Genomic DNA, 26,061 nt, shown 5'->3' on the forward strand with positions numbered 1-26,061 from the left:
AAAATGGAGGGCTAATTTTTTGAGATTTCTTTTAATGATGTTTTGTTTCCTGTTTAAAATGCGTTGAATATATTTCCTTTCATTAAAAATATAATTTAACTTTTTAGATTACTTTTGTTCTATGCGCTACCCTGCACCTCCAGGCATCTATAGGCATTAGATACTTTCAAAATTAATGTACCGTGACTAACGACTTCTGTTGTATAACAATTCTCATACCGCTTTGAATATTAATGAAGTTATGATATTAGTATTACAATTATCTAGTCACTGATTATGTTAATTAGGCAATGCTAAGTATAATCCTTTAAGGACGCTATAACGTATTTTTACAAAAACACGCTGTTTTTCGGTACCATTTTAACTTAAAGCAATTACAGGTGAGAACATAGTAATATCTTAATTTAAAGATAATATATTCAGCTCTACGTTCATCTTATAAAAATTGTACGACGTCATACAAAATTGTCGCTGAAATACGTTTTTTCCATCACAATAAACGCATAAAATGCAAAAAAATGGGGTCTGAACCGGTACCATTTTAGGAAAATTAAGAGCCTAATCTATCTTCTTAACTATATCTTATTGAGGGATATATAGTCCTTTATATATGGTGTAATTTTTATGAATCTAAATGAAAATTTTATTTCAATAATGAGCTAAATTAAAAATACTTGTCGATTTCTTCATACATTTTGTTCTCGCGGTTCGTCAGACCGCGCTCAGAAGCGCTCTTGGAAGGACGGGTGTATCGCTCCTCGTGCCAAAAATAAAAACGAAATAAAAAAGATTATTGTGCGTGCACAGTCTTTTTCGTGATTTGAAATATTTGATACTTTATATGAGTAAAGTTCTGTATGAGTTTCATATTCCAATTATTTGTAATTTAAAATAATGTTTTTAAAATTACCTTGCCTGAGATCCTCTTTTTTATGGGTTGTTGAATAGATTGGTGGGGTAAAACAATTCAAGATGGCGTCGACAAAAATTTGGCTTTTTTTCGTGATGGGTGTCATTTTCATAGTTTTTGGGGTAGCTATTACCGAATATGAGGTCAAAACTGAAATCCAAGATGGCGCCGACGAAAATTTTACATCTTTTCGTCATAGGTGTCATTTTCATGGTTTTTGGGGTAGCTATTAACGAATATGAGGTCAAAACTATAATCCAAGATGGCGCCGACAAAAATTTTACATCTTTTCGTCATGGGTGTCATTTTCATGGTTTTTGGGGTAGCTATTAACCAATATGAGGTCAAAACTGAAATCCAAGATGGCGCCGACGAAAATTTTACATCTTTTCGTCATGGGTGTCATTTTCATGGTTTTTGGGGTAGCTATTAACGAATATGAGGTCAAAACTATAATCCAAGATGGCGCCGACGAAAATTTTACATCTTTTCGTCATAGGTGTCATTTTCATGGTTTTTGGGGTAGCTATTAACGAATATGAGGTCAAAACTATAATCCAAGATGGCGCCGACAAAAATTTTACATCTTTTCGTCATGGGTGTCATTTTCATGGTTTTTGGGGTAGCTATTAACCAATATGAGGTCAAAACAGAAATCCAAGATGGCGCCGACGAAAATTTTACATCTTTTCGTCATGGGTGTCATTTTCATGGTTTTTGGGGTAGCTATTAACGAATATGAGGTCAAAACTATAATCCAAGATGGCGCCGACAAAAATTTTACATCTTTTCGTCATGGGTGTCATTTTCATGGTTTTTGGGGTAGCTATTAACCAATTTGAAGTCAAAACCAAAATCCAAGATGGCGCCGACGAAAAATTTGACATCTTTTCATCATGGGTGTCATTTTCATGGTTTTTGGGATAGCTATTAACGAATATGAGGTCAAAACTATAATCCAAGATGGCGCTGACGAAAATTTGACATTTTTCGTGATGGGTGTCATTTTCATGGTTTTTGGGGTAGCTATTAACGAATATGAGGTCAAAACTAAAATCCAAGATGGTCGTCGAATTTCAAGATGGCGTCATGGTAATACTGTCGCGTTATGGAGCAAGGCGGCGATTTTGGTATCTATGAATCTCGCCCAAGAAGTTTCACTCCTGACACGTTTTCTCGGCACACACGTTCTTTTTTATTTTATTCTCTTTGTTTAAATGTTTTAGATAAACTTTTTTTTAAATAAAGTTTAGCGAATATATTTAAAGTTAATAATATTTGTCAGAATATTAACATTATTGCCACAGAGTTGCGTTTTATATTAAATTTCTAAATATGCATTTCAATGTTCTTTAAAATTGTTTTTTTTTTAAGACTTTCTACAAAACTGTGGTTGTTAACGTTTTTGTTATTTTATTTAAGTTTACTTTAAAGGAGTAAGAAAAATATACCTAATTATCGACGGTTACATTGGGGATTTGGTAATAGCTGTCTCAAAAACTTTGAAAATGACACCCATGCCGAAAAGATGTAAAGTTTCGTCGACACCATCTTCGATTTTAGTTTTGACCTCATGTTGGTTAATAGCTACCCCAAAAACCATGAAAATGACACCAGTGTCGAAAAGATGTAAAATTTTCGTCGGCGCCATCTTGGATTTTAGTTTTGACCTCATATTGGTTAATAGATACCCCAATAACCATGAAAATGACACCCATGACGAAAATATGTAAAATTTTCGTCGGCGCCATCTTGGATTTTAGTTTTGACCTCATATTGGTTAATAGCTACCCCAATAACCATGAAAATGACATCCATGAAGAAAATATATAAAATTTTTGTCGGCGCCATCTTGGATTTTAGTTTTGACCTCATATTCGTTAATAGTTACCCCAATAACCATAAAAATGACACCCATGAAGAAAATATATAAAATTTTTGTCGGCGCCATCTTGGATTTTAGTTTTGACCTCATATTGGTTAATAGCTACCCCAAAAACCATGAAAATGACACCCGTGACGAAATGATGTCAAATTGTCGTCGGCGCCATTTTGGATTTTAGATTTGACCTCATATTGATTAATAGCGACTCCAACTCCTTGAAAATGACACCCATGACGAAAAGATTTCAAATTTTCGTCGGCGCCATCTTGGATTTTAGTTTTGACCTCATATTGGTTAATAGCTACCCCAAAAACCACCCACATTTGCAAATGTGTTTGCTACTTAGGAAAAGTTCAGATTTAAAGATATAGGTAATGTGAATGTGTGGTAACGAATTTAATTTATTTCATTCCGACTGTTTCTCGAAATAACATACATTTACTAAGAATTGCATACAATGCCGGGTTTAATATATTGCCGGTAACATAATATTATGTATGATAATAATTCTTAAAAAAGTATTTTATACATTTCTTAAAAAGCTTCGATATTGTATACAATAATACAATTCATATTCAAATTGTTGTAAAATAGTCACACTTTTTTAAGTTGGTTGAATACACTAAAATACTTATAAGGATCGTACCTACTAATAATAGTAACAAAATGAATTTTTAAAGTTCCCAGTAATCTTCTGGAATCAATTTCAATAAAAATATAAAAAAAAAATAATAATATCAAGTATGAAGATGGTCTATAAAATGGAATGCGCTATGTTTACGTCTTTTAACGTGAGCGTGATGTTCCCGCGAACCACGTGGCGACGTTAGATACCTAAATTTGAGTAACGCAGATTTGTGACAGCGTCCTTAATACTGTGCAGTTAAACTCAACACGAAAACAAAAGAAATAAATTATTATTTCATATTTCCGTGACAGACACACAATTTTAACATCACGGCGAACACTTTAAATTGCAGCTGGTTGTACGAATTCGATTCCAATTATATGGCAACCTACTTTTCAACTAAATGTCAACTTATTGTGGTATTCTAGGTATATGATTTTTATTTTTGTTACTTGTAGCAAGATTATCAATTACCTACACTTGGATTTCCTCTACACTGGCTTTTTGTTTTCGGTCAACTGATTTATATTTATAATTATTTCGTTATTATACCTGAGGAGAAATACCTATGCTTAGTCAAAAATAAGTCTTTTAGTCTTTCAGCAGATGAGAAATAAATTTCAACATTCATCTCTCTCTAACATTGCAAAGCGACACAATATTACAAACGAGAGCACTAAACTATTTTCAAAATAAACTAATTGCTTACTTAAGATTGAAAGTTTCTGGTTCGATGATCTCTGAACCAAACCGTTATTCAATCATTATTACAAGTATATTCGAAACTCCTGATTGCATGTGATTGCGACTGTAATTGTAAACGAATGCCACATTATCTGAAGCTCCTTGAACTTCAAGCAATTTGTGTGAACGTTTTCCATCGAACCTTCCATGGGTGGCAAAGTTCAAAACTATTATATTATTACTTGCTTTTACCTTTTACTACTCGCTGCATGATGCTCGATTGATTTATACTATTCATAGAAATTTTCTAATGCCAGACTTTGAATGACTAGATTGTTCCTACATAGAAACACCTATGAAAATATATTATGTCCCTAGATAATTTAAAAAAAGATGAGCAGGCACATTCAAATTCGTTTCGCAAACATGATTTATTTTTAATATCAATCTCAAGCGTTTCTAAGGTACTGTCGCGATTCCAAGAGAGCTTTCCTGCGCGTGATTTAGTATCTGATTTGAAACGAAACTTGTATATTGCATAGATTTAGGGATTGCCTGTGCAGTGTTTGTTAGACAGTGATATTATGTACATAATAGCCGTTTGCCCGTGGTATAATCAGTAATCACGTACCGGAGATTAGTGCGTTCAAACAAACAAACTCTTCAGTTTACATGAATAATATCTAAGATTCTGCTAAATTCGTTATCAAAGCCGAAATTCCATCGCTTTTTTCAATTAGTATTTCTGGCCGTCTTGTCATGTATATCTTCTGGATCCATTTATATGTTACTTTATTTACGTAGTACAATAATTTACGCGATAGATAATAATTTGTGGAATTTATTAATTTTATCTGTATTTTTATAAACTACCACAATATTAATGAATAAATATTATATATTTTTTATTCCATAAAAGCTGGTTCTGTTTTGAGATATGTTTGTATTGCAGGTTTAATTACAGTCAATGTATTGTTTTGAGAAATTACATGACATGAATGCATAATAACTTGAATAATTATAAGATTAAAAATATTCTTTAATTTTATTTTATTATCTTTGCGTTAAAATGCTCATAGCAGCGTTAGTGAAGAATTGTATTCTTCTACACTCTAGAGTCTGGACTCGGAAGATGATCAAGACCTGAAAAAAAAACTATAAAACTTTGCACTTTATTAAGTAACGAATACATGGTTAAATACAGAAATATAATTTGTCACATCGATTTAACGGTCCATTCATGAACTTCCGTCTCAATTCACTAAGCTTTGCTCAATTTCACTTCAAATTCTTCGAAAGGCATTTCAACATGTCTATCCTACATCTAGAAACAGCATAACAAGCTTATTCCTTCTCTACATATGCATCTAGCCTCAAAACGTAAGTAGGATACTATGAGCGAAAGTTGCATGAATATCGGAGACATACTGACGCACTGTTTTGCTCCCATAAATAATCCATACTAATATTATAAATGCGAAAGTAACTCTGTCTGTCTGTTACTCAATCACGCCTTAACTACTGAACCAATTTGCATGAAATTTATTATAGAGATATGTTGATACCCGAGAAAGGATATTGGATAGATTTTATCCCGGAAATCCCACGGGAACGGGAACTATGCGGGTTTTTCTTTGATTGCGCGGGCGATGCCGCGGGTGGAAAGCTATCTATGGCCCAGGTGTCTCGGCCTCATTAAAATCATAGGGCTCCATACAAAATTCATGGGCAAAGGGAATGTTTATGTAATAAGTACTCCGAGAAAAGGTTTGGTTATAAACAAGGGTTTTATCATTGTCTGTTGAATATTTAGTCGATGATTGATGTTCTGTTATCTCGGTTGATATTGGTTTTGTTATCGTAAATAAGTAAATGTTATTTTTTGTTGTAAAACACAGTAATAATGTAATGATGCTAGTGATAGAGTCTTTGCTTGTATAAAGTAGAATTCTTAAAAACACGCGATTTTCTTGGGTTTGTTTCTTTGTTCATGTAAACTCTTTGTAAATTTCATCTCTTTGTTAATGGCTTCCGCCACGTTTTATTTGTGAAAACTTTTTAAGTAGCTTTTTGATAAATATTTATTTTTTTGTGTTTGATCTACCTTCGTGTTATGAATACAATTTACCGTGGAATTTTTTTGACATTATAATATACCTATACGAAAAGAAATTTATGTCACCATCTCTTTTATAATAATTGTATTGCGCGGATATAAAACCTTGCGGGGTAAAACGTGAGTTTTAAAATATATTTTCTAAAATAATCATTAGGCTAACTAATGAAAAAACCTGCAGAAAAAGAGTGAAATAAGAATTAAGATTACAACATTGTAATGTTTGTTCAAAAAACCTCCAAAAATAAGCCAAATGCCTATAGCTCCGTCACGCTGGAACCCGCTTTAAAAAAAACCTTACTTTTTTTCAGCCTATTTTACCTACAAACGATGCTAATAAATGTAGTATAGGTCAATTTTTTGTAGTCTTATTAGTTACTTAGAAAACATCATTGATATCGTTCGAAGTAAAAAATATAAATAATAGCGTGTTGATTAGTTTTGGAATGGGTTCCAAATTGATTGTAGTTTATTGTAGTGGCAAGAAAATTCTTTATTTGCGTTGTTTTATCTCAAATTATTGCAAGAAGGTCACAATAACAAGATTTTAAAAAATAAATAACACTTGTTCAAAAACTACAAACGATGCTAATAAATGTAGTATAGGTCAATTTTTTGTAGTCTTATTAGTTACTTAGAAAACATCATTGATATCGTTCGAAGTAAAAAATATAAATAATAGCGTGTTGATTAGTTTTGGAATGGGTTCCAAATTGATTGTAGTTTAAATTGTAGTGGCAAGAAAATTCTTTATTTGCGTTGTTTTATCTCAAATTATTGCAAGAAGGTCACAATAACAAGATTTTAAAAAATAAATAACACTTGTTCAAAAACTACAAACGATGCCAATAAATGTAGTATAGGTCAATTTTTTGTAGTCTTATTAGTTACTTTTTGTAGTCTTATTAGTTACTTAGAAAACATCATTGATATCGTTCGAAGTAAAAAATATAAATAATAGCGTGTTGATTAGTTTTGGAATGGGTTCCAAATTGATTGTAGTTTATTGTAGTGGCAAGAAAATTTTTTATTTGCGTTGTTTTATCTCAAATTATTGCAAGAAGGTCACAATAACAAGATTTTAAAAAATAAATAACACTTGTTCAAAAACTACAAACGATGCCAATAAATGTAGTATAGGTCAATTTTTTGTAGTCTTATTAGTTACTTAGAAAACATCATTGATATCGTTCGAAGTAAAAAATATAAATAATAGCGTGTTGATTAGTTTTGGAATGGGTTCCAAATTGATTGTAGTTTATTGTAGTGGCAAGAAAATTCTTTATTTGCGTTGTTTTATCTCAAATTATTGCAAGAAGGTCACAATAACAAGATTTTAAAAAATAAATAACACTTGTTCAAAAAACTACAAACGATGCCAATAAATGTAGTATAGGTCAATTTTTTGTAGTCTTATTAGTTACTTAGAAAACATCATTGATATCGTTCGAAGTAAAAAATATAAATAATAGCGTGTTGATTAGTTTTGGAATGGGTTCCAAATTGATTGTAGTTTATTGTAGTGGCAAGAAAATTCTTTATTTGCGTTGTTTTATCTCAAATTATTGCAAGAAGGTCACAATAACAAGATTTTAAAAAATAAATAACACTTGTTCAAAAACTACAAACGATGCTAATAAATGTAGTATAGGTCAATTTTTTGTAGTCTTATTAGTTACTTAGAAAACATCATTGATATCGTTCGAAGTAAAAAATATAAATAATAGCGTGTTGATTAGTTTTGGAATGGGTTCCAAATTGATTGTAGTTTAAATTGTAGTGGCAAGAAAATTCTTTATTTGCGTTGTTTTATCTCAAATTATTGCAAGAAGGTCACAATAACAAGATTTAAAAAAATAAATAACACTTGTTCAAAAACTACAAACGATGCCAATAAATGTAGTATAGGTCAATTTTTTGTAGTCTTATTAGTTACTTAGAAAACATCATTGATATCGTTCGAAGTAAAAAATATAAATAATAGCGTGTTGATTAGTTTTGGAATGGGTTCCAAATTGATTGTAGTTTATTGTAGTGGCAAGAAAATTCTTTATTTGCGTTGTTTTATCTCAAATTATTGCAAGAAGGTCACAATAACAAGATTTTAAAAAATAAATAACATTTGTTCAAAAACTACAAACGATGCCAATAAATGTAGTATAGGTCAATTTTTTGTAGTCTTATTAGTTACTTAGAAAACATCATTGATATCGTTCGAAGTAAAAAATATAAATAATAGCGTGTTGATTAGTTTTGGAATGGGTTCCAAATTGATTGTAGTTTATTGTAGTGGCAAGAAAATTCTTTATTTGCGTTGTTTTATCTCAAATTATTGCAAGAAGGTCACAATAACCTTCTTTGATTGCAAGGGTTAACTGGGTGAATCTTCCTCCTATTTCAGTCGACGGCACACCTATTCCTTATAGTGAGGCTGTAAGGAACCTTGGAGTTTACTTTGACAACACTCTCTCGTGGAGCTTTCATATTAAGGAGGTATGTAGGAAAGTGTATGCAACTGCTGGTTCACTCCGTCGTCTTCAAAATTTTCTTCCCATCCCAACCAAAATTCTACTAGCACAATCCCTCCTTTTACCCATACTTGACTACGCCGATGTAAGTTATGTCAATATTACCGTAGACCAATTAAATAAGCTCGAACGTCTCCAAAACCTTTGTATCCGCTTCATATTTGGTCTACGGAAATATGACCACGTCTCTGAGTTTCGTTCTCAGCTCAAGTGGCTACCCATTCGATTTCGCCGGGATGCTCACGTGCTGCAACTATTATATCAAGTTTTGTTTAACCCTAAAACACCGAAATATCTCAAGGACAATTTCGTATTCAGAGGAGAGAACGGAGATTCTGTCCGCTCATCGGAAAAGCTCCGACTAATAATGCCAGCGCACCATACAAACTTTCTCGACAACTCTTTCACTGTTCGTGCAATCAAACTATGGAATGCATTGCCGGATCCAATCAAGAAGGCTCAATCTATAAATACTTTTAAAAATATGGTTCGTGATTTTTATCTTTCTCAATGCCCCTAGTATGTTTATTAGATATATTTATATAGGTATTTTTTTTTTTTTTCTTTTCTCTTAAGTATGTATGTATATATTTGTGAACATATGTATATTATTTATCTCATTCTTGTGGCTTGTATATTATGCTGTTATTATTTTATTTATTTTTATTTCCTATTTATTTTATTTTTGTATGTATATATTTATTTGTGCTCTGCCCTATTCCTATCCTTTACTTAATTTCTCTCTGTACAACCGGTTGTCTGGAAGAAATCGCTATTTAGCGATAAGACCGCCGTTTGTTGTAATGTATCCTAGGCTAAGTCTCATTTTGTAATTTATCTTGAGCAATAAAGCATAAATAAATAAATAAATAAATAAATAAATAAATAAATAACAAGATTTAAAAAAATAAATAACACTTGTTCAAAAACTACAAACGATGCCAATAAATGTAGTATAGGTCAATTTTTTGTAGTCTTATTAGTTACTTTTTGTAGTCTTATTAGTTACTTAGAAAACATCATTGATATCGTTCGAAGTAAAAAATATAAATAATAGCGTGTTGATTAGTTTTGGAATGGGTTCCAAATTGATTGTAGTTTATTGTAGTGGCAAGAAAAATTTTTATTTGCGTTGTTTCATCTCAAATTATTGCAAGAAGGTCACAATAACGAGATTTTAAAAAGTAAATAACACTTGTTCAAAAACTACAAACAATGTAGTTGATTGTAGCTAAACTCATATGTTTGTAGTGTAAACCCCTGTAAGCAATAAAAAACAAAAAATTTGGTGTTCAATAAGTTAATATATTCAAAACAATTATGAGCCTTGGATTTCGTGTCGTTTGTAGTTTTATTATTAGTTAAAATTATAAAAAAATAACAAATAGTAGTACTAAGTTATATCACATATCACTCTTGTAATTGCATATAAATATTTATGATTATTTTATTACATAAAATAGCATATGTATTGTTTTTTTCTTCATTAAATCTTTTTTAGACACTACTTTTTTCTTAGAGCTGCTGGAGATTCCGTCATGAAGTTCCCATTTATTGTTGCTTCTACGTAAGTAAGGTCGATAATAACCAGTCTCATTGATATATATATGCTCTATGGCACCAACTAAAATGTACGTATTATTTAACACTTCTAGCTCAGCAGGGATTTGTAATAACGAAGTGCCAGAATTCGGATCCCTTTTGAGACTATTTTGATTGACCATACTTGTGAAGAAAACTTCAATATCAATCCATAGATGATTACCGGGTTGAAAGCTAAGATCATTTCTAATGTTACAAGTATGACACCGTCGTACATTTGATTCTAGATATTTCAATAATGATTGCTGTAGTCCTTGTATCCCATTATTTGTCAAGGGTTCAAGATGTGTAGCTATCACAGGTAAGGTAGATGAGCTACTTTTTTCGCAGTTTACACAGGTTGACTTAACGGTTAATGAAGGAACTTTTTTAAACATTTGCGTGATTGTGTTGCTTATATTAGAGTTACAGTCTATTATACCATTCTCAATTTTCATGAATTGAAGAATGAGATTTGCTCTTTGTTGATAGACGCTTGTATTTATACCTTTGGATGAAATTAATTTGATAATTTCAAAGACATCTGAGTCGTTTTTATCTACATAATTATGATATATAAATCGATCCACATAAGCGATAAGTATACAGTGTAATGCTGAATCAATAGGACACGTATTGCTTAATTTCACTAGTCCTTGTTTTGTTTTTAATGACGCCAAGCAATTACCATTAATTAATAACCCTAATTTTGCTTTCGATTTCGGTCGCTTATGCTTATTTTCTATATCCGGATCTTTTTTAGTATAATGACTAGCCTTATTATTTTTTAAAAGACCACCCCATTCATCTTGTAGATTCAAATAACTGTATTTATCTTCATTTTGAGAAGTACGAGTTAAATTATATTCACTTTGGTTGTCAACAATTGGATTTAATAGATTGATTAATTTGTTACGGGCACTGCTGCTACTGTTTGGAGTAGATGAAAAGTTTTTTAACATTGGTGGCGATTTTTTAATGACTTCCAGTACATTTTCTTTATTCCACTTTGGCACTTCTGAACTAGATTCATCGTCATTTTTCTCATAATGTGTTGTACAAAAATCAGCAACACTTATTTAGTAAAAGAATTTTCTTGCCACTACAATAAACTACAATCAATTTGGAACCCATTCCAAAACTAATCAACACGCTATTATTTATATTTTTTACTTCGAACGATATCAATGATGTTTTCTAAGTAACTAATAAGACTACAAAAAATTGACCTATACTACATTTATTGGCATCGTTTGTAGTTTTTGAACAAGTGTTATTTATTTTTTTAAATCTTGTTATTGTGACCTTCTTGCAATAATTTGAGATAAAACAACGCAAATAAAGAATTTTCTTGCCACTACAATAAACTACAATCAATTTGGAACCCATTCCAAAACTAATCAACACGCTATTATTTATATTTTTTACTTCGAACGATATCAATGATGTTTTCTAAGTAACTAATAAGACTACAAAAAATTGACCTATACTACATTTATTAGCATCGTTTGTAGTTTTTGAACAAGTGTTATTTATTTTTTAAAATCTTGTTATTGTGACCTTCTTGCAATAATTTGAGATAAAACAACGCAAATAAAGAATTTTCTTGTCACTACAATAAACTACAATCAATTTGGAACCCATTCCAAAACTAATCAACACGCTATTATTTATATTTTTTACTTCGAACGATATCAATGATGTTTTCTAAGTAACTAATAAGACTACAAAAAATTGACCTATACTACATTTATTGGCATCGTTTGTAGTTTTTGAACAAGTGTTATTTATTTTTTAAAATCTTGTTATTGTGACCTTCTTGCAATAATTTGAGATAAAACAACGCAAATAAAGAATTTTCTTGCCACTACAATAAACTACAATCAATTTGGAACCCATTCCAAAACTAATCAACACGCTATTATTTATATTTTTTACTTCGAACGATATCAATGATGTTTTCTAAGTAACTAATAAGACTACAAAAAATTGACCTATACTACATTTATTGGCATCGTTTGTAGTTTTTGAACAAGTGTTATTTATTTTTTAAAATCTTGTTATTGTGACCTTCTTGCAATAATTTGAGATAAAACAACGCAAATAAAGAATTTTCTTGCCACTACAATAAACTACAATCAATTTGGAACCCATTCCAAAACTAATCAACACGCTATTATTTATATTTTTTACTTCGAACGATATCAATGATGTTTTCTAAGTAACTAATAAGACTACAAAAAATTGACCTATACTACATTTATTGGCATCGTTTGTAGTTTTTGAACAAGTGTTATTTATTTTTTAAAATCTTGTTATTGTGACCTTTTTGCAATAATTTGAGATAAAACAACGCAAATAAAGAATTTTCTTGCCACTACAATAAACTACAATCAATTTGGAACCCATTCCAAAACTAATCAACACGCTATTATTTATATTTTTTACTTCGAACGATATCAATGATGTTTTCTAAGTAACTAATAAGACTACAAAAAATTGACCTATACTACATTTATTGGCATCGTTTGTAGTTTTTGAACAAGTGTTATTTATTTTTTTAAATCTTGTTATTGTGACCTTCTTGCAATAATTTGAGATAAAACAACGCAAATAAAGAATTTTCTTGCCACTACAATAAACTACAATCAATTTGGAACCCATTCCAAAACTAATCAACACGCTATTATTTATATTTTTTACTTCCAACGATATCAATGATGTTTTCTAAGTAACTAATAAGACTACAAAAAATTGACCTATACTACATTTATTAGCATCGTTTGTAGGTAAAATAGGCTGAAAAAAAGTAAGGTTTTTTTTAAAGCGGGTTCCAGCGTGACGGAGCTAATGCCTATGAGTGGCTAGCACTAGATATTCAAATTTCAGTTGTCCTTACTATATCAATGTGTCCCTAACATTGGCCATTATGAACACGGTAACTGTTTAAATTTACGTATATTAAAAACACCCACAAATCCATACAAAAAGTGCGATTAGAAATTCTATGCAGTTTTTTTATTAAGACTCTTTTGGCAGATTTGAGGTTACGTGAATTCGGGACTATCATACTTGCTTTTTAAGGTCATTTGATGTAATAAAAAATTGGAATAATACTTATAGCCTTAATTTTTTTGCAAAAAGTAGCTTATGTGCATTTGATTTTTTTTTTGTGTGAATTTGGTTTAACAATACCTTCCTCATTTATTTTATTCAAATACGTACTTTTATTTTTTATATCTACTGTACCATCGATTACAATCATAGAAATCTAAATAACAGAGTTTTTTTTTAGATTTCTATAATTTCAATAGAATCCAAAGTTTTCCATTACTTTGTATATTGTTTTAAATTGCTGTCTCAAACATTATTTATAGTTTCAGCTACATACCTTTCTTATATTTCCTGCAATTAGGACTCAACATTAAGTTTCTAAGCAGAAAACAGTTCATTAAAAGTTTTAAACTTTAGGTAACTTTAATGGCTATCTATTAGTTGTGGAATAAGGTTTTCTTATTACTTTGACCTAGTAAATAGTTTCAACTTACATTTGTTAAATAAATCGCTTTAGGTATACATAAACACAAAGTAACATCAAATTCCACAGTAACTTAAGTACCTTTGGACCATATGGTTACTATATTCCACCTCAAATCAAATGAAATATGCAGATGCGGTTAACAGCTGTCCCTATGACTATTTTATTGCAATTTGCCTATCAGAGTAGATATGTGACATAGTCACGGGTATATTACACCCTGATATATGCAGGGATGTCCGTTAAGTGCATTTGCCCCGGAAACACTAAATGACAAATATCACACGAAGAGTTGGTACATATTCACCACAAATAATATAATACAAAACTATAGTTTGAATATTATCATATACCTTATAACGATGTCTTACGTTTTACATAGTCACAATGTATGACTTGACCAATCCATTTAATAATAATGAATAAACAAATTACAGAATCAAAGTTAATTATAGTCCTTTTATCCAAACGACTTTTCCTTTCTTAATTGCTGAGCATTATAGGTACATATACATAATCCCGTTATTTAAAACAACGCTATGACCAAATTTTAATCAAAAACTGATGTACATCGACGATTACAAAGTTGATAATTTTGTCCAACGTCCTTGCACGCTCGTCCATTCGTTATTTTGCGAAAATCTGTTGTAATGAGAATTTGTATCATACCCCGGAGGCATGTCTATTAGTTTGCGAACTTTTATCATCCCGGGAATAGCCTGTCAAAGTTCTCGCTTCAGTTAAACTCATGTCATATTGATGCAATGAAAATTGGAGAATGACGCAAAGTTTTACCTCCGCTGGAGCTCTGAGTAATATGCGATACTCGTAGTTTCATAGTTCGTGCGAAAGTAATCCTATTTATGTGTCAGTTAACAGTTTCACACGGGTTCTGATGTAATTAAGTAGCAAAATGGATTACGGATGGGATGCGGCGTATTCAGGTTGACCGCAGGCTAGAGTTTAACCTCATTTTGCAGAAAGTATCAACCAGACACATGATAAACAAAATTCGAGTGGTGGTGATTAATCTTGTTCTGTTCATTTCGTTATCAGTGTATATGAAAAAGTACAAGATTAATTTTTCATGGGAATTTTGTTGCTTGTTATCTCAAAATTAATAAAAGCTTATTTTGTAAATAATAAGATACAGCCCGCAGCTTACAATCACTGAATCCTTTGACCTTATCTATCCAAAGATATAATCTACCAATTTAAATTTCTGAGCTAAATATCAGGACGGATCAACAATTTCGGAAAAAATAGTATCGAAAGTCCTTTCATCAAGTCAAATATTCACTTTCATTCAATATAGGTAATAGAAGGTTAAGATAATATCAGTACTAAATCACATTCTAACTTTTACCTCGGAAACAAAACAAGGGAAAATCACTATTATGAAGTATCTTAACATATAAGTATTATAACTTCAAATAATCGTAAGTCGTTTGAAATTCGGAGCCCAATGTTATTGAAATTGACTTTTCTTTGGCAAATCTAAATTTTATCAGCCGCCACATTATGAAGCTGACGTCATGCAAGGGAATATATTATGTTAATACGATATTTTATGTAAAATAATTTGGGCGTTCGTAAACTTTACAGTATATTTACGGATTATTGTCGCTTTAGTGTTCAAATATGTTTAAGTTATCTAAAATAAAAGCCTATAAAGAAACAGTTTATTAAATGGGACGTAGGTAAAAAATAAGCCTAATCATGGGCAAATTAAATATGACACTTCAAGAAATTGATATTTTACAAAGCAATATTAAATATATAGTTCATTCATATTCGTCTAAAAGATAAAAGTAACAGAAACGAGGTTCTAATAGACGGATACTATCCTTATATTATTATCAAATTAATTTCCTTTTTATTATTTAAAATAAATATTGATAATTGCATAAAAATTATTGGAGTAAAAAATATACTAGGTATTGCAAACAGTCTAATAGATTATACGCACCACTATACGAAAACGCGATCCATATAATATATCTGTTTTTAACCAATCTTGGTTTCATTTGATGGTCGATTAAGCGCCGAATTTCGTAAAACCCACCCAACGTTGCACAGGCAATACAACGAATGTTCTGTTTAAATTGCATGTAATTGCCCAGCGGTTTCGCCTGAGCGTTAATGAATTAGCCGGCCACTCGTATCAGAGTTTAGAAGCCTAGAAAAAGCTATTTCGCTCCCGTATTTGCCCGCAGGTTACCGCCAGATTAACCCTTTACCCCTACCTACGGTTTGCATTTATAAGTCCAGTTTGCATACTTCCAAATTTCAATTATATGGTAATTGCTAGCGAACATCAAAAACAATTTTCATAAGTACATATTGATTTATATTTAATACTAGCTAACCGCCCGCGGCTTCGCCCGCTTTGTCTAAAACCTAATTAATCTATACTAATATTATAAAGCTGAAGAGTTTGTTTGTTTGTTGAACGCGCTAATCTCGGGAACTACTGGTCCAATTTGAAAAATTCTTTCGGTGTTAGAAGGTTATAGGCTTATTTAATATATCATTACGCTACGACCAACAGGAGTGGAGCCACGGGGGTGAAACCACGCGGAGCAGCTAGTAGGTATATACTAAAATCTTCCTCTTGAATCACTCTATCTATTAAAAAAAACCGCATCAAAATCCGTTGCGTAGTTTTAAAGATTTAAGCATACAAAGGAACATAGGGACAGAGAAAGCGACTTTGTTTTATACTATGTATGTACGTACCTAGTAATGATGAAGACCGTATCAGAAGTCAGAACAGGTTCTTGTACATCATAATATATTATTTTAATTTGGTAATTATCATCGTTGTCATCAATTTGGTAATTGTTTTAGATTATAATCTACGATAAAAAAGGATTATTAATTATTCGTCGATCTCACGTGATAATAAATTGTTAAAAAAATTCTATCTGTAAAAATATTTTTCGATAGATTGCATTCGAAGCGTCAATTTCAAATGAACGCTGCATACTAATTGGCTGAGCGGCACGTGTCTTGCAATCTAGTGTTTTTGTAAAAAATACATAATAAGTAATTTGGCAATGAATTTTTAGATATTGAGATCTTGAGATTTATTAGATAAGTTGAATTTAATTTAAATAACATTATAATTTATACTTATGTTTGGTGGTTGGATCTTCTACAATACATTGAAGTTGTAATTACTATTTTCTATGTATACTAACATAATCAGGTTGCAAAATTCGCTCATACCGAGCGCGTTAATCTGAAACACTACAGTACACGCCCAGCATACATAATAGTATACTACCGGTTCAAATAAAGAAAACTAAGTATTTTGTTATTGTGCTTAGAATGAAAGCCATTTTTATACAAATAATTGAAATGACTAAATTAATGTTTCCTGAACAATGATTTGATGGCGTATTAATTTTATGTATTATGTGGGCCGATCCCGGCGGCACTGCAATGCCGGGCCGACCCGTGACGGGAGTGGAGCGAGCCCCGAACATCCCGTCGGTTTACAAAAATCAGTTTAATATACTGGTCCCGCTGTGCGGGAACTTTCAGATATTAAGCTGAAAAGAACAGATACTACACTTTGATCTTAGCCAAAAGGCCGAGAAGCGATACCTAAACTAAGGTCTAGGGATTATTTACGTTGCCGGAAAAAAATAACAATAGCGCGATCTAAATGTCGATATTGTGATTCTAGCGACATCTGTTGGCAAAAGATTGTAATTAAAATTACTTTCGCAGTTGGTACTCACACATACAAGTACGTGATCTCTTTGGATTTGCAGTTTTTAAAAGAAAAAAAGAATGTGTTTGTCTTTGAATCTTTGGTCTTCATTTTATTCCTTACTAGCTTCCGCCCGCGACTCCGTCCGCGCGGATGTCGGTCTTCGCGTGGATGGTTATTTCTCCATTTTGAGTACCTCTGTCAATAACATCTTATAATAATAATCTTTATTTATTTCTTCCTTTTACAATACATATTATACATACAGGCAACATATACAAGGTGTAGAAAGCTGGTGCCTGTGGTAGGTGTAAAACCTGTAATACAGGTCACCAGGTCTCCACCACTCGGATGAACAGAACATTATAATTAAGCCAAAGAAAGAAACTATGTAGCTTAAAAATTAAATTACTTTAGTTACATTAGCAAAAAATATAAAAATAAAATGATACAAAAAAAAAAAAAACTAAAATTAAACATGCAAAAGTCTACCCGGATGAAGTGTGAGAGGTGTTATAAATATCTATTGGAACCAATTCCCAAATACGGCTAGGCCTATAATAATACGCAACGTGTGTTCGCGGTTCTACGGAACAACGTCTATGGATAAAACTGAAAAATTAAGATTAATTTTTTTCTACGTATTTTTCCAGGATAAAAAGTATCCTATTTTACGCCCAGGATAATAAGGTATAATTATACCAAGTTTCATCGAAATCGAACCGCTAGTTTTCACGTGATGCCTTCACATACAGACAGACAGACAGACAGACAAAAATTTTTTTAATCACATATTTGGGTTTGGTATCGATCCAGTAACACCCCCTGCTATTTATTTTTTCAATATTTTCAATGTACAGAATTGACCCTTCTACAGATTTATTATATGTATAGATTTTTAATTAATTCAGCATTTACTTAGATGAAGTTATAAAGTAGAATGCATACTTGTATTTATTATAGGTATTTAATTCGTTTGATTCACTATGTTAATTACTGCAAAGTTTCAGATATTGATCATAAAAAATTTGGAAACGTAAGATAATTTTTAATCTGACCTTATTTTTCTCTTGTTTATCAGCTAATTATAGCTAGCCAAGATTTTCGAACAACATCTATTCCACAACAAGTTTCCTGTTAAATATAGACTTATATTCGAAGATTGAATACTGACACTTTTTTATTGTAATTAGTAATAGATAATATGTTATTAGGTAAGTACAGAAACAGACGAAACAAAATAAATCCTTAGAAAAAAGTAGGTACAGAAAATAAATCGTTAGAATTTATCAAATTCGCTCAAATGTATTCAAAAAATGTATTAAATCATGACAATAATATTCAACAGTTTTTCGTCTCTTCGTGTCTAATACAAGGAAGTACAATTCGATTATCGATACATAACTACATACTAATGAATCGAGTGAGCTTTAAAGCTCTAAAAGCTTTGTAGCCGATACTTTCCGGATTCGAAAATTAACAGAAATAACAAACATTAAACGATTATCTCTGAATAGCGAAGAGACCAATCTCGGAAGCAAGCAGGCTTGTGTGTTGCGGGGGGGGGGGCAGGGTGGGGTCGATGACCCCGGGTTATGCAAGTTGGCGTGATCGTAGACCGCTTATTTACCGAGTCGCTTTCACGTTGGGCTAGGTTAGGGTCCGATTTTGACACCGTTTATTTCCTACATCCAACCTATTTGTTGAAATTGGATACCTTTCTCCTCGCGGTGATCAATTTTAACGAACGTATAGCTATGTATATATAAATGGAACAGTATAGCAACGTGTTCAAATCGTGATCGAATGATCAGTTGTATTTTAATAAATGTAAATGAATGTTGCCATAATAGACATATTTCAGTTTCATTAAACACTACATTTATTTGAAAATGAAAACAAATCAATCAATTTAAAAAAGTTTAAAAACCAAAATACAATACATACGGATAAAATATCTATGACCGAAGGGTTGAAATTGGCCTGATATAATAAATAATAATTATAAATTATAGACCGGTACCTCTGCCTTTTAATCAAATGATGTTTACTACTTTTGTAAAATTCTATATTTTTTAAATTTCAAAACCATAGTTTTCATGCGTGATGCTTCCATACTTATATTTAAAAACATCAACCTAATTCACAATTAAAACGACTAAAACCACAAACACTGAAGTCAAGAAATATAATTAAATTTTAAGTCTACATTCAAACAATGAAGGAATGCCATTCATCTAGCAATACTTGGAGAATGTCTGGACCCTCATAGCTTTCATAAAAATTTTCAATAATAAGACGTCCAGTTAATGGAAAATAAATATCTGAATACTTCAGCAGACGCTTAGAAAACAATTAAATTTGATTAATTATTTGATTGCGGTTTCACTTTGTCTTCAACTGTAAAGTGAAGGAAACCATTTAACGCCCTCTACAGAGACAAAAAAGTTATGAACGTGTTCTGATTGAAAAAAGTATTTGAAAAAGTGTTGTATGATTTAAATACTGATTTTTAACATTTTGACGAAATTCAAACAGATATATTCATACAAAAATAATAATATAATAGAAAGACTTATTAAACGTTACGATAACTTGTAAATAACTAGGTATGTGTTTAAAAAATATTTAGTAGTATTTTTTAAGTCATTGCGTTAATTAATAACATTAAATTTGTGATCTGTGACGCATCCACTAACTATATGTACTTCCTCTATGTTTTCCTTAATAATTATTAATCTATTGTATAAAAATTGTTTTATTTTACACTAACTCAGTTATTACGTATAATATAACATTGTTTTTTTATTTTTTATTTTATGCACAAAGGCAAAGGCAAAGCGAATGCTTATTTATAATCTAAATGGATATAAACTCTATAATGTATTTGCTAGCGTTGTAATCTATAATATTGTTGATTACTAATACAGTTTATTAATTACTTACTCTCATCTCATTAGTGAGTACTGAAATATTTTTTTTTTTTATTTATTTGTGTCGATCTGTTTACTATCTATATAACGATTTAGCAGCCGGCCTATATTATTGGGAATGCTTTTGGAACTATCTAAATAAATATGAAATCAATTACTTTAATATTTTTTTCATAAGCTGGGAAAATGTACTTATCAGATTCCTGTTGCATGCCATAGTGTATATAAATATGTATTACATTTGAATATGGTTTTCCATTTTACAAAATGGCGGAAAAGTTGTGACTTTAATTATTTAAAAGCTTGTGTCTTTATTTATTAATGGTGATAAATGATAACACCAAAATTAAAAAAATAACATGTAGTTATATATTTAGAGGGTTTGTAATTAAAAATTAATATTTTGTCAAAATTTAGGTACAAGACAGAAGTTAAATGAAAATTTAGAAAGCTTCTTAAATCTATATAAAACAAATTTTATTGCGAAAAAGTGTCGTTGCGAATACTCTTATTAATTAAATGTTTCTACACAGAGTTTCATGTTAAGAGAATTAAATCTAATTCAGAACTCGGAAGCTATAACATGGTCAATAATTTAATTAAATCTAGTTCGAAAACCACTGCTTGGATTCTGTGAATGTACCAAGATGAAGTTTTGATTAAATGACGAATTTTGAACTAAATCAAGTAACCAACGATGTACACTGGAAGCAATGTGATAAGAAACATATCTTCGTATTTAAATTACGATTTTGAGTGACATGAGTGCAAAATGGAACGAATTACCATTTGTCGGCTTTTTGGCTTCCTTTTCTATATATATATTTTACAACAAGTTGGACTGTTTTAGCTAAGTTTTATAAGTATCGATAATCATAGATTTTTTTATTAAGATTTGAACACCCACGCGACACGAATTTCTTGCGTCTTTATTTTGTTTTATCTAGACTTAACTAATTTAAAAAAGAAAGAAAACATTTGGCGCAGACATAACAAACTTTTTATTAAAACAATAGACTATGCAAAAAGATCGTATTATGTTTGATATTTCATTATAGCAGGGTGCCCTTACAATAACAATTATGGAGGCAAGAGGGATCGAAACTCAGTTAGCAGGCTATAACCTGCGACGTAATTGATGCACTGATGGGGGACATTACTCAATAATTGGTAAAAAATACTCACATACTGTTATGTAGTCATTTAGGTATGTATAATGTAACGTTCGGTAATATTCTTCGTCTTTGTAGTTAATATTAATGCATCTAATTAAGTAATATAACGACTTCTGTATATTTAGATGATTCCAAAAAAAATTCACTAATTTACCGCCAAAGTACTAAATTCAAGTAATGCTGTATGTACCTATAATTAGTAGCCAATTTAGAATAGGATTATATGTACGAATTTTATACTATATTACAAATTGAGCTACTGTTGCGTCTTTAAATTAATAAATATTCGTCATAAATTTATTAAGTAGGACATCATACAAATTGTGCAAGTAAGTATGAATTTCTGTGATTCCACAGTATTGCATCGTTAAAGCTATTATTAATTAGATACAATTTATTAAATACCTACTTATACAATAGTTTTTTAATATTTAATCGTCTGATCAATGTTGCTGAATACAACACTGAAATATTTGCTCGCGTTTCAAATGTCGACATAAATTCACTACTTAATCAGTAAAAAAAATGTAAAGTAATATTAAGTAACTGTTTTTTAGTGATTTTATATTGGTGAATTTTGTTACGTTTTTCATGCAATTGTTAATTATTATAGTCATATTTTTTATCGTTACAAAAAATAAAAAGATATTTTACACTCGTTTAACGTAAATTAAGGAACGAGCATAAGCTTAATATGTGTGTTAATAACAAGAAGTAGTTTATTTTTTTGTAAAAAAAATTGTGCGTTTATGTTAAACTACTCTATTATAATTTGAAAAAACACAGCTTAAAAATAATACAGTAAATATTCTTGAAAATCGATAATGCTGTACGTTTCACTAAGAGTATTATATTACGAAATAAACAATAAAATTAACTCATTCAACACCAGCTATCATTCAACATCAGCCTCAACAGTTATCCTCTATAGATAATAAATGTAGTATTGCCATCACAAAAAAATGCAATCGACACTATTATTTTATCTGTGCAATAGTTGAACGGCTGTCGTCATCTGTATCTATTATGAGCTGAAGAGAAAATTTTATTTTATTCGATTGCGAGCGGATGCCCAAGACTTCAATCTCACTTGCTTCCGGCGCATTTTATCAGTTTACGAACAGCTCTGGAAACTATTTGCTTCATCTTTCAAGGAAAAATAAGTCTATAAATCGAATTAAATGCATAACTAATATTTATGAATAGTGGAGATGCACAAAATAAAACTCTTCGTTTATTTTTGCAATTGGCATACGACAAAATATTAAATGTTAGCGCCAAGTTAGCGCCTAAACGTAGGTAATATTGTTTAAGATTTTAAATACGATAATTTGAAAGAAAAACCCTAAGGAAAAACCTTGCAATGTGGAAAAACATTTCTTCAAAGTCGCTTCCTTTAAAGAACACAAACAGTAGGTAACATACTATGAAAAAAGTATACATTATTTTGTTTGTGTAATATTAAAAGACATTGGTAAAAAGTAAAAGCTTAATAATATATTCATCAAAGAAAAATGCGACACAGTCTACCGTCTAATGGACGACATTGATGGACGGAAGTTTCCCTTTGTTACATATAACTTAACAACTTTAAAAAAGTCTTTCAATTAGTTAAACTAGTTCAATCGCATAATGGCCCGGTTATTTTCTTTCGTTTAATATTATGATGGATACTAAATACTAATATTATATAAAATAATTTAATATTTATTTTATATATTAGTAAGTAGGTATTTAGTATCCATCATAATAACATAAGTATTATTGTACCGCATGAATTATTTTTAATTTTAAAATCACACAAAATTAACAAACTATTATATATATATAGTCTTATTGTTAAAACTATATCTACAAATTTGGTAAAAAATAGTAAGGAATAAGGATACCATATTAAAAACATAATATCAGTAAAAATTTACTCGTTCTAAAAACTTACGTATGTACCAATGCACGTATTAAGTACCACAGATAATATAATACTATGATGAAACATACATTCGGCAAATCTGTCTTTTTGGATAATAACGATAATATATGTATCATTTACGCAGTACGTGCAGGGAACACTAAAACACGTGTGAGAAGAAAGACACCTTTAAATATATTACGTATATACAAGGCTAGCTAGCGACATCGTTGGGAGAAATACATGATGTATGAAAATTAAGGTGATTGGTTTCATCCTTTTTAATAAATATTTTAAATTAATTTTTATTGTTATATTGAAAGATGACACTTGTGATTAAAAAAAATGTATAGCTATTGACTGATAAATGCATATTAATAACAATGTATTGTATGGAGCTTTCAAAAACGAAATCTATAGTTTTCAGAAATCAATGTCGTATGTTACGGCTAAAGGTAGGTGAGAACATAAACTTAAGATTAGACGACTAAACTTAGGTTTATTTTGGACGAGGTGTTAATGTTAGTTTGTTCTATCTTTAGCCGGCTAAACTTAAGTGTAACCGCAGGCCCGTGGCTAAAAATGTCGGGGTGGGTAGATTTGGTTACTATAATACATGTAAGGAACAGGGCGAGTGTTTTCTGGCACTGTGCGGGCCCCTCAAGCCCTCCACCGGCCCGGCGCGCCCATCGAATACATTTTTAGCCGTTTCGTTTCGGTTAATGTGCACATTAACCGGCTAAAGATGGAATATCACGACGCAAACAAAGATGTTTTCGAACTTTAGCTGCTTCTCGAAAATAAACCTTAGCCGGATGTTCACACCTACCTTTAGCCGTAACAGATAGGTATACTTACAATTACTACCAATACCTTACGTACATACTTACCTAATATTTTTAAAGTTTATAATATTTTATGCGGTCATAAGTTGCAAATTATATTCCATACTGATTACTGATAGATGATTATATCCTGGCAGAGCATTTCCGAGTCAGCTATTAGCATTTACAGATAAATAAACACTAATAGATTCCGCTTATTCCAATAAAATAAATCAATACGTTCGCATTGAGATGGCAGTTTCACGGAGCGTAAAATCACATCTTTCAGTGCAGACTCCGCGAAGTGTGTTATATCCACAATAACCACATTCTAATTATCCACTTACGCGCGACACGCTTGTTAAATGGTAACGAGATTGTATCTCGTGTTGGTTTAGTGAATAGTTATTTTTGCTAATAATAATTACTATATATTTTTAAAGCTAAGAATTTAGTTAAGTAGGTTTATGATTATATTAAAGATACTATAGATAAAGATAGAAGAGAGTATTATATTAATATATTTTATGATACTATACATATATCTATTGCCTGTAGGCTTTAATCAAGGCGTGCAAATGTTAAATTAGACCGTTGAGGAGACCATGCCACCCGGAAAACAATACCAAATTATGCAAATTAGAGCTCCTTAAAATTCAGTTGAATTTTTTGCATCTATTCATAGATATTCTGTTATCCGATAATTTGCAAGCAAACATGTCATTATGAAAACAAAATAATATTATCGTTTATATTATGACCTCATACTAATTCGCTTAGTAATTACGAAATTAGACACCATTTTTCATACGTAAAGATCTTAATAACAAATTTAAATATGTTATTAGCACATCGTCACACGTCATGGATATTTATTGTATTGTATTATTGTATAAATCTATAAGTTAAAATTCGATCCAATGAAAAAATAGGAGATGGAAAAAGTTGGTAGGAAAATATGTGTTGCATCCATGTTGTAGGTATAGGTATGTGTTATAAAATCTAGGTACATTGTAGACCAGTGTCATTTTTTGATGTCCATTACTTCCCAAACCATTGAAGCACTAATGGCATTAAATTTCAGTCCCTCCTCTTTCCCTTTGAGTGGTCTACAAAATTTCCGGATTACTTCCGATGCAATCGTTCTTACAACTCTTTTTGCATCGGCGTAAAAAGCCCTCCCTGTAGGTATAGTATGGCTGTCATTAAAAAAGCATATTATTAGTGTAACTAAAATAATACCTATTTATTTTATTAATAACACAATAAATAACCTATAATTTTGTTCGATCTTTTTAATATACTTTTTTTATCGTTATTTTAAAAAGTTTGTTAGTGTTTTGTTTTAATATTATATGAATTGCTACCTACGTTAAGTTTTATATTTATGTAGGCAGGAATTAAACTGAATGAAAATATAAAATAACAACTAAAATATACCTACCTATATTCAGTTAGCTATATTTCAGTGTGGGTGTTTTAGAAGTTAGGATATGTTATACTGCAGAAGCCCATATAAGGAATGGAATGCATTCCAGACGGTTTGCGGTAGTGAGACCATATTATAATGCATAGAACAATATATTAAATTTCATTTTCAAGGTCAGAACAACTACGTTCAATAATGTT

The 26,061-nt window shown here is 30.8% G+C and overlaps 1 protein-coding gene and 1 non-coding gene across 3 annotated transcripts in view; one reads left to right on the forward strand and one right to left on the reverse strand.

Annotated features, from left to right (window-relative positions):
* The window catches only part of LOC123704984 (ecdysone-induced protein 78C-like), a 59,639-nt gene that overhangs the window by 8,903 nt on the left and 24,675 nt on the right, over positions 1–26,061 (forward strand). The gene's annotated exons all lie outside the window — the stretch shown is intronic.
* LOC123705623 lies at positions 17,288–17,480 on the reverse strand. Its single transcript, XR_006753320.1, has one exon. It is a non-coding gene; the product is annotated as a U2 spliceosomal RNA (small nuclear RNA).

Source organism: Colias croceus, chromosome Z (genome assembly GCF_905220415.1).
Source record: "Colias croceus chromosome Z, ilColCroc2.1".
NCBI classification, from domain to species: domain Eukaryota; kingdom Metazoa; phylum Arthropoda; class Insecta; order Lepidoptera; family Pieridae; genus Colias; species Colias croceus.